The sequence below is a fragment of the Anomaloglossus baeobatrachus genome, chromosome 2 (genome assembly GCF_048569485.1).
Source record: "Anomaloglossus baeobatrachus isolate aAnoBae1 chromosome 2, aAnoBae1.hap1, whole genome shotgun sequence".
NCBI lineage: Eukaryota > Metazoa > Chordata > Amphibia > Anura > Aromobatidae > Anomaloglossus > Anomaloglossus baeobatrachus.
In genome coordinates, this window is record NC_134354.1 from 629,250,133 (window position 1) to 629,260,053 (window position 9,921).

General features: G+C 48.2%; 1 protein-coding gene across 1 annotated transcript in view; it reads right to left on the reverse strand.

Moving 5' to 3' along the window:
* ERICH6B (glutamate rich 6B) overlaps positions 1–8,681 on the reverse strand; it is a 441,806-nt gene extending 433,125 nt beyond the window's left edge. The window contains exon 1 of the mRNA XM_075334387.1: positions 8,596–8,681. The gene's annotated coding sequence lies outside the window, so the exon portion shown is untranslated. The remainder of the gene's footprint in view (positions 1–8,595) is intronic.
* Positions 8,682–9,921: the final 1,240 nt, after the last annotated feature.

A 9,921-nucleotide genomic window follows, 5' to 3' on the forward strand; every position in this document is an offset into this window, starting at 1 on the left:
TTCATTTATAAATTATGGCTAAAGAGAAATGTTTATCGAGTTCGTCCTACGGTGGAAAGAACTGAATGCAGCCGCTCATGGTAATATCCCCGTTTACTGTGACGGGTCCTTTAATGGCTTTTGGACTGGGTTTTCTGGACCATTGTTCAACATACAGAATCTCGTACGTACCCTGTGAGGTTTTCCAACATCTTGTGGCAGGGAGCTCCATAGTCTCCCTCAGAGGCTCACTGCTCTCACGAAGATAAAATCCAGGGTCTCACCACTGTCAAATGACCTATCACTCCTCTGGAAGATGTTCCCTGGTCACTATGGAAGACTATGTGGTATGTTTACGCTCGTGTCCGATATAGTGGTGATTGCATGCTAATGGAGGATAGCAGTAGCATTTCTAGTTGGGTAGTCTGCCCAGGTGGTAATGGTTCTTTTCACCAGCTTAGGGCGACACTGGGCTCCTGTATTTGCAGCCACGGGTATGACACCCAATTCTTTAAATTCCAATCTATATCCTGTATACAGTGTATCTATGAGGTTGGCCACCTACATTCTGGGACGCTTTCATCACATCCGGATTCCATACCCCGCTGTCCTTGGCATCTGCATCTTGGGGACAATGCTTTCTTCACGAGGTCGGATGATGTACTTGGCTTGCTCATATCGGTAGCCGTGCCTTCCGGGCTCCAACCCTTCATGTCTTGGGTTTCTGATGGTCCTTCTCATTCCTCGAGGTCCAGTAGTTCTGCTTTGACATCTTGGGCTTCTGGAGCCAGAATGTAAACTCTGGTGGTACTGTGGGCTGGTCTGTGACCAGGGGTAGTCGTTTGAACCGAGGAGAGCTGATGACAGTGCTGACCTGGTTTATTAAGCTCCGACAAGTTATTCTTGATCTAGCCGGTGGTCATTCTATCGGGCTGTGGTTATTCATTCCTTGATAGGCTGTTAAGGACTTTAACATCTATTCTATAGTTGCGGTGTTCAGAATGTTCATTTAACCCATTCGGGTATGTCTCACTATATCTGGTCTCTGTAGTATAAGCGGTCTCCCTCATTTATTCTCTTTCCCAACATGAAAAGCACCTTCCCTCTTTGGTCATCGGACGTGCGATTCTGGCATTTTGGGGACTGCCCAGAGCTGGCGCGTAGATTCTGCCCTCTTGGTGCAATTTGCGGGCAAGAACCGAGGGAAGCCTGAGTCTAAGACACCTCTGTCTCGGTGGGTTAAGTCCGCTATTTCAGCTATTGGCCAGTCCGCGGGTCGGGACCTCTCAACTCGCATTAGGGCCCACTCCGCCAGGGCTCTGTCCACTTCTTGGGCGGAGAGGGCGGGGGGTTCCTTGGAACTGATTTGTCATACGACAGCGTGGTTGGGTCCCCACACGTTTTGTGCGCATTATACACTGGGCCTTCTCAACGATCAGCACATGTTGTTCAGTAGAAGGGCTTTACAGGCTGTGGTCCCCCCCTCATAGGGATTACTTTGGCATTCTCCTACCGTGCTGTCATGTGGCGTCCTGGAAAATAGGAATTACTACTTACCGGTAATGATGTTTCCAGGAGCCAACATGACAGCACGCTTATTTCCCTCCCGTCTGATTATGTACCGTGTGTTGTACGTTCTGCATTACTAAAATGGTGTTATCTCCCATCCTGGGGTGGTACTTGAAAAATCACTGAGGAAAGGGGGATGGGGAGGGGCTTTTAAACTCTTGCGTTTCCTGTCCCTGTAAAGGTCAAAGGAGCAACTCCTCCTACCGTGCTGTCATGTTGGCTCCTGGAAACATCATTACCGGTAAGTAGTAATTCCTATTTTCTCCTCTTTCTGACCCGTTTGCTGACAGCGTGGACCAAGGAAAAGATGGCTCCAGGCTTGATCCTCCTTATGGGTCCCCTCGTTGCTGTTGATGCTCGGGTTCTGTGATGGTTGGTGTGGAACCTCTAGTCCCACCACCTACAGGATTTAGCAGACCACTAAATGGATGTCTGGCTCTAGGGACCTGTACCCCGTGTGTGCATTCATTACCAGGAGTCCTCGTACTCAACTCCTTACTGCTCTCTTTCTTCGGACGTCTTTCAGACTGACTGGGTGGTAATGTTCTCCCCCGCCAGCAGCCACTGCACGTGCAGGGTCTGACAGTGTTCCGCTTTTCAGTCCTACACTTCAGACTCGGCTGCTCCACTCCTTCTACTCTGACTGCCACTGCACAATTCCTTCTTCCAGCTTCACTACAGCACCACACTAACTGAGATGTGGAGGCCACGCCCCCTCCTGGGTCTACCCAGGGGTCCCCTCTAATGTGTGTGTGTGCGACCTGGTTAAAGTGTGCCTGTGCGTACACACCCTACTCAGCCTTTGGGATTACCTGTTTGTACTCACCCAGTGTAGGTGCAGTACTCAGTGGCGCCTGACCAGGTCAGGGGCGCCACACTAACACAGAGCAGTTGACTAGGAGGCACGAGGCAGCTAGTCCTATGGTGAAAATACTGCTGAAAATGTCCTGCTGATAAAACACTGATTTTTAACACAACACACATCCTAGTAAGCGACACATCACTGGAATTGCTGTTTTAACCTCTACATCATACTACCCTCAGATTACATAGCCAAAACTTGCTGACAAATTTCCTTTAAAGCCCGTTTTACATGCTGCAATGTATCTTACAATGTGTCGGCGGGGTCACGTCGTAAGTGACGCACATCCGGCATCGTAAGGTACATTGCAGTGTGTGACAGGTACGTGCGATTGCGATTGAACGGTAAAACGTTCATCGCATACACATCGTACCTTTTTCTAGAATTGCACGCCAGATTGTTCATCGTACCCGGGGTAGCACACATCGTAGTGTGTGACACCCCAGGAACGATAAACAGATCTTACCTACGTCCTGCGGCTCCCGGCCCACAATGCGGAAGGAAGGAGGTGGGCGGGATGTTTACGTCCCGCTCAGCTCCGCCCCTCCGTTTCTATTGGCCGGCTGCCGCGTGACGTCGATGTGACGCCGAACGTCCCTCCCACTCCAGGAAGTGGACGTTCGCCGCCCACATCGAAGTCGTATGGAAGGTAAGTACGTGTGACGTGGAGTTACTCGTATGTGCGGCACATTCAACAAATTGAACGTGCCGCATATACGATGGGGGCGTTGCAAATCGCATACGATATCGTATGCGAAATTGCAACGTGTAAAGCAGGCTTAAGACTACACCAGACTTTTGCACTTGTATTTGTAATCCAAAGTCTAAGTTCACATTGACGTTGAATTTCTTGGACTATATGTAGAAAAGAATCCGGCACTCAAATAATTGTTTCAAAGGTGAATTTTTAATTGTGGTCCAAAATCAAAGTGTACAGTATGTGATGTTTCGGTCTGGATGACCTTTTTCAAACATAAGATGCGCTGTATTTAAATGCAGCGCTGGGGATAAAAGCTGTGCTAAAGCTGTATTCAGAAAACCGTGAATAACTGATAAGTTGGGACCTCTGCAGGATATTACGCTTGAGAGGATGTCTGGAAACTGCAACCTGCTTCACTGTGGAGAGTGGCGCTCTCAAGTGCAGCTTTACCACAGCTATTATCACCCAGCACTGCATTTCCTACAGCGCATCTGGCAGTGTACGTTTGATAGAGGTCATCCAGACTGAAACGTCACACTGTACACTTTGCTTTTGGACCACAATTAAAATTTCACCTTTGAAACAATTATTTGGCTGCCGGATTCTTTTCTACATTGATCACAGAGTTGTACCCTATCTGGGCATATACCAATACCAGGAGTGCCGTATTTGCTTTCCTTATTGAATTTCGTGGACTAGCCACGTTCCTAAATTGCAGACATGACTGGCTCCCGGCACATCTCTGTGCTCGTCTGCATAGTGCACTAGTACCAGGGGTGCATACTATTTATATGTGTGACGCCCTGGACTAGCCAGGTAGTCACAAACATAACATCACACACAACCCCTCCCCTGGATAGTCAACATCAGTCAAACAAAATCCTTGTTGCCTCCTCCAGGGTCTGATGTCCACACCAGGTGGGGAGGAGCCAGGCGGTTGGCCCCACCCACCGAGGAGTTCACAGGCCTGGAGGCGGGAAAAAGCAGTTAGTTCAGTTTGGAGTGGAGAAGTGGAGTAGAGAAACTGTTAGTGTCTGGGTCGGAGCCCAGGCACTGTCAGCAAGGTTGGCAGACGGTGGTGGCCATCTGCAGGAGTTGGCGCAAGTCAGCGGAACCGTAGGACCGGGGACGGGCGGTGGCCCGCCGGTACCGAGCTGGGGAGCAGATCTGAACCAAGCACAAAGGAAGGGCCATCAGACCACGACCAGGCTAGGAGCCGCCGACAACGGTCAAATCTGATAGTGACCGGGACCTCAGGGGTTTCCTCACACCCAAGACCCGACAGAAGGCAACCGTCCACACAGTGAGGATAAAAAGCCACCGCCATAGGCTAGAGATCCAAGGGCCAGCGCCTGCAGGCAAAAGGGGCTCCTTCGGTACATACACAGCGGGGAGCGGACTACCAGTGGGAAACCATCGGATTCAATAAATTTTACAGCGGTGCAGGGAAAGACAGCCACCATCAACCTGTCCGGGGAGAGCAAAGACACTGCAGCCGGCTGAGGGACCCGTCCATCCAGCCGTTTGGTTTACCAGAGACTCTGTGAATCTGTGCCTGAGTGAGTACAACAGTGCCATCCGGCACCGCGCTGCGCTGCCTCCGAAACCCTGAACTCCAGCTACCCTGCCTCCCCGTCCACTACCGGGCCCCGGGATCACCAACCCCTACCCACGGAGGGGAAACCAACATCCTAGCTGCTCCCTGCCATCGCTCCCGGGATCCCCGTCACCAGCAGCGGTGGTGCCCATTATCACCACGACCCGTGGGTGGCGTCACGAACTATCTCCTCAAACAAACCACCCCCTTTTCACTCGTGGGCATGGAGCGCTGCTCGAGTCCCCGGGTCCGGCCATCCGCTCGAGCCACCGAGCAGCAGCAGCCCCGGAACCGAGCGTAGCGAGCGCGGACCCTCCGCCCGCGACATATGCACCAATCTATTACATTAATCGGGATAGCATATGCAATTTTTTTTTCATGCTAACATGAGGTTTGGCTGAAAAATATTCCATTCACACTAGCATGTGCACTAACCTTGGTCTGTGCATTTTCCATGTGTTGTTCTTTGCACACAGGGAGAACCTGTGGTCCAAAAATATGCTTGTGTGAACTTAAGGGGGCTTTACACGCTACGACATCGCTAATGCGATCTCGTTGGGGTCACGGAATTGGTGACGCACATCCGGCCGCATTAGCGATACCGTTGCGTGTGACACCTATGAGCGATTTTGCATCGTTGCAAAAACGTGCAAAATCGCTCATCGGTGACATGGGGGTCCATTCAAAAATCGTTACTGCAGCAGTAACGAGGTTGTTCCTCGTTCCTGTGGCAGCACACATCGCTCCGTGTGACACCGCAGGAACGAGGAACCTCTCCTTACCTGCCTCCCGGCGGCTATGCGGAAGGAAGGAGGTGGGCAGGATGTTACGTCCCGCTCATCTTCGCCCCTCTGCTTCTATTGGGCGGCCGCTCAGTGACGTCGCTGTGACGCTGCACGGACCGCCCCCTTAGAAAGGAGGCGGTTTGCCGGTCACAGCGACGTCGCCGGGCAGGTAAGTATGTGTGACGGGTCTGGGCGATGTTGTGCGGCACGGGCAGCGATTTGCCCGTGTCGCACAACAGATGGGGGTGGGTACCCACACTAGCGATATCGAGACCGATATCGCAGTGTATAAAGCGGCCTTTAGTCTAATAAAACTATAATTTACAGATTGACTCCTATTCTGTATTTTGGAGTCACCACTTGGAGCCACAGCTTTGTATCTGAATGCAGACATGCTCATGATGGGAGACAATCAGAACACTTAGGGGCACTTTGCACACTACGACATCGCAAGCCAATGCTGCGATGCCGAGCATGATAGTCCCCGCCCCCGTCGCAGCTGCAATATCATGGTGATAGCTGCCGTAGCGAACATTATCGCTACGGCAGCTTCACATGCACTCACCTGCCCTGTGACGTTGCTCTGGCCGGCGAACCGCCTCCTTCCTAAGGGGGCGGGTCATGCGGCGTCATAGCGACGTCACACGGCAGGCGGCCAATAGAAGCGGAGGGGCGGAGATGAGCGGGACGTAAACTTCCCGCCCACCTCTGTCCTTCCGCATAGCCGGCCGGGACGCAGGTTGGCGATGTTCCTCGCTCCTGCAGCTTCACACACAGCGATGTGTGCTGCTGCAGGAACGAGGAACAACATTGTAACATCGGTCTTTCCCAATTCATGGAAATGACCGAGGCTACACCAATGATATGATTAAGACGCTTTTGTGCTCGTTAATCGTATCAAAAATGCTTTACAGAGCGACGCCGGAAGTGCGTCACTTTCGATTTGACCCCACTGACATCGCACCTGCGATGTCGTAGTGTGCAAAGTGCCCCTTAGACAAACTGAGTACCAACGGACTTTATGTGCTCCTTTTCAGATGTGTCTGTCTTTTCATTTGACTAAAGGCCCTGTCACACACAGAGATAAATCTGCGGCAGATCTGTGGTTGCAGTGAAATTGTGGACAATCAGTGCCAGGTTTGTGGCTGTGTACAAATAGAACAATATGTCCATGATTTCGCTGCAACCACAGACAAAGACTTATCTCTGTGTGTGACGGGGCCTTAAGAGAAGACAGCACCATTGCAAAGAAGCACAAACGGAATCCATGTTGTCTCCGTTTGTCGCTTCGATACAGAATGGCTCCATCAGGGGCACTCAGACTCAGATGAAAGTCTCGGACTGGACAAAAGCTATGAAAGTATTGATCAAAGAAGTGTGATGTTGGGCTTACAAACACGAATATAAGGGCTCATTCAGATGAAAGTATTAAAAATCCATATGCTGTCTGGATACAAAGCGAGTAGATAGGACACTGGACTTGACCTTTATTGTCCTGTTGGGGGTTGTTCAGATGAATGTAATTTTATGACAGTGTGCGGTTAATATACATAACGACCAATACATAGCACACTCACCAGTGTAAGTCAATGTATGGCATAGCCATTGTGGATTAGTGCACAAAGCTGTACACGGACACAGTTGGATCGACAATTTCTTGATCTTAGTTGGATCCACTTTGTTAAGCCCCTCCACCTACTAAGGTACACATGACTGCAGTGAGCTCAGGAACTGCAATACCATAAAAGTGAAACTCGAAAAACAATTGCACAATTGCATTTTTTAACTGTTTGACACCACTTAGAATTTTTTCCTCTTTTTCGGTACATTATATTGTAAAGTATTGTGTAACACAAACCCACAACTCGTCCTGCAAAAACAAGTCTTTTATGGCTATGGTTAAAAAAAAAAACTTTTGGCTCTTAGGAGAAGGGGAGGTAAAAACTAAAGTGTAAAAATGAAAATTGTCCCTGTTAGGAATGGGTTACGAACCTACCAAATTGCACTGTATTAGGACAGGGGTCCCCAACCTGTAGTTCGGGAACCACATGTGGCTCGCGGGCATGTGATGTATGGGTCACAGCTGTATGCCAGCTTGATGTATAAGCAGCGGGTGTAACAAACAGCTATGAAGAGCAGGTCTCCACATGGTGGCTTTTGTGAGTAGCTCCACACAGAAGAGCCGATTTGGATGGGAGTAGGCTAGGATCCCCTGGATATTAGTATACTACCGCAGCCTGATTTCTTTAGAGAAGCTTTGGCTGTCATTATACTGGTAATGGGGGCTCTGGGTGTCCCTACTGTGAGGGGGGAGGAAGCAGGATGTGGCTCGCAACCCTTTCTAGGAGCTTAATGTGGCTCTCAAGGTCATAAAAGTTGGAAACCACAGTATTAGGATAAGGATAAAGAAATAAAGAATATTAGGAAAAAGGTATAAGGAAAGACATTTACCCTTAAAGAGTTTTCTGGCATGTAGAATAACAAAATTGTATTGTACTCAACCAAACCTATTCCATACTGGCACTTTGCTGCTGCTCCGGTCTCTATTTTGGCTGCAGCAGTGACGTCACATTGACAGCTCGCATCACTGTTGCAGCCAATCACTGAATTCAGCAGCTTTGCCAATGTAGACAACATGTTATGCTGAGCTCAGTGATTACCTGCAGCAGTGATACGCGTGATGACACCGCTGCAGCCAAAACAAAGAGCATGGAGAGGCGGAGAAGGGACGGGCGAGTTTGATTATCATCTGGTTTTGTTATTTTACATAGCTGCATTTGTTTGGGGTCTACTTTACTAAAAGTTAAAAACCCCTTTAACTTGCAGCATCTAATACAATGCTGCAGATTACAGATATATTTTTTTGTTTCAGGATCTTTTCCTACGATATTGTCCAGAACGTGCTCCTGTGAAATCGTTGAATATCTCTCCCTCGATTTGTAAACTCGTAAACAGAAATTAGTTTAAAACTAGTTTGAAAACTTCATAAAAGGCAAATCTCCATAACATCATATAAACGATCATTTACACCAGCAACTCTGCCGTTACCCTAAAGGTGGTCTGATTTTATCTGTGGGAATAAGAACAGTAAAATCTCCTTCACCTGGGTTGCTCCTCCGCAGTGTGCTTGGCCTCCTCACCCTTCCTCGTCTTGTGGAAGTTTCCTTTGGTCTTATTATCCTAGTATGTTCTCGCCTTTCAGCTCGTGTTGTGAGTCCTGTCCCCATGACAACCAAGTCGTCTCTCCAGATTGCTGTGTCTTTCTATGGCGGAGCTGTCCGTCCTGCCTGTCGAGCTCCGCATATCACTGGCATATCATGGCTCTGTCAGACACAAATTACTTTCATATTAGTTGTAAGCTGTAAGGATTTTAGAGAATCCCATTATTTTTAACAAAGTCCAGTAGATGTATACATACTGTTAACCCCTTCAAGACAGGATATTTTTCTGTTGGTTTTTTTTTTTCGCGCTTTTGTTTTTTGCACCCAATTGTCCAAAACTTTTTTATTTCTCCATTGACCTAGATATGATGAGGACTTGTTTTTTGAGGGATGAGTTGTACTTTTGAATGACATCAAACCTTTTATTACGTGATGTACTGGACAGTCGGAAAAAATTCCAAGTGCAGCACAAAAGAGATCCCCCTTCAGACCACAGTTTTGCAATTGTTTGTTTTTTGGATTTTGTTTTTACAACGTTGATTATAAGGTAAAAATAACATAGCAATATGAGTCTTCAGGTCCACATGATTATGATAATATTAAACATGCATTTTTTTTAAATCTAAGTGGAAAAAGAAAATAGAAAGTTTGTTAAAAAAAAATAATACAAATGGGGGGTGGGCATTATACTGTATGAGGGGCCATTATACTGTGTGGTGGGCGAGATGTGTTGTAAGGGACAGGGAAGTGGATATGCTGCTGATGGTGCATGCAGAGACCAGGGCAGTGGTCCAGGTGTAACTGTGCCTGTTGCGGGAGCACAACAAACATGCTCATCCTCGAGACCTAGCTTCTCATCCCACCATGCAGGAGGCGTGGGACATTACTGTTGAAGTCAGAACAGTGCGAACATGTGGTCTGTTGGATATTAGATAATGTTCCCAGTATGTTTCCCAGCACCACCCTGTCTTCCACATGGTCCAGTCTCACTAGCCAAGAGTCTGAACCACATAATCCTCACTCTGATCCTACTTTCTTACACCATGGCAAGTCCCAGGAGACGAGTAATCCAACACTCGGACACTACAGTCATGGCCAAAAGTTTTGAGAATGCTACAAATATTAATTTTTACAAAGTCTACTGCTTAAGTTTTTCTAATGGCAATTTGCATATACTCCAGAATGTCATAAAGAGTGATCAGCTTAACAGCAATTACTTGCAAACTCAATATTGGCTAGGAAAATGAACTTCAACCCCCAAAACACAT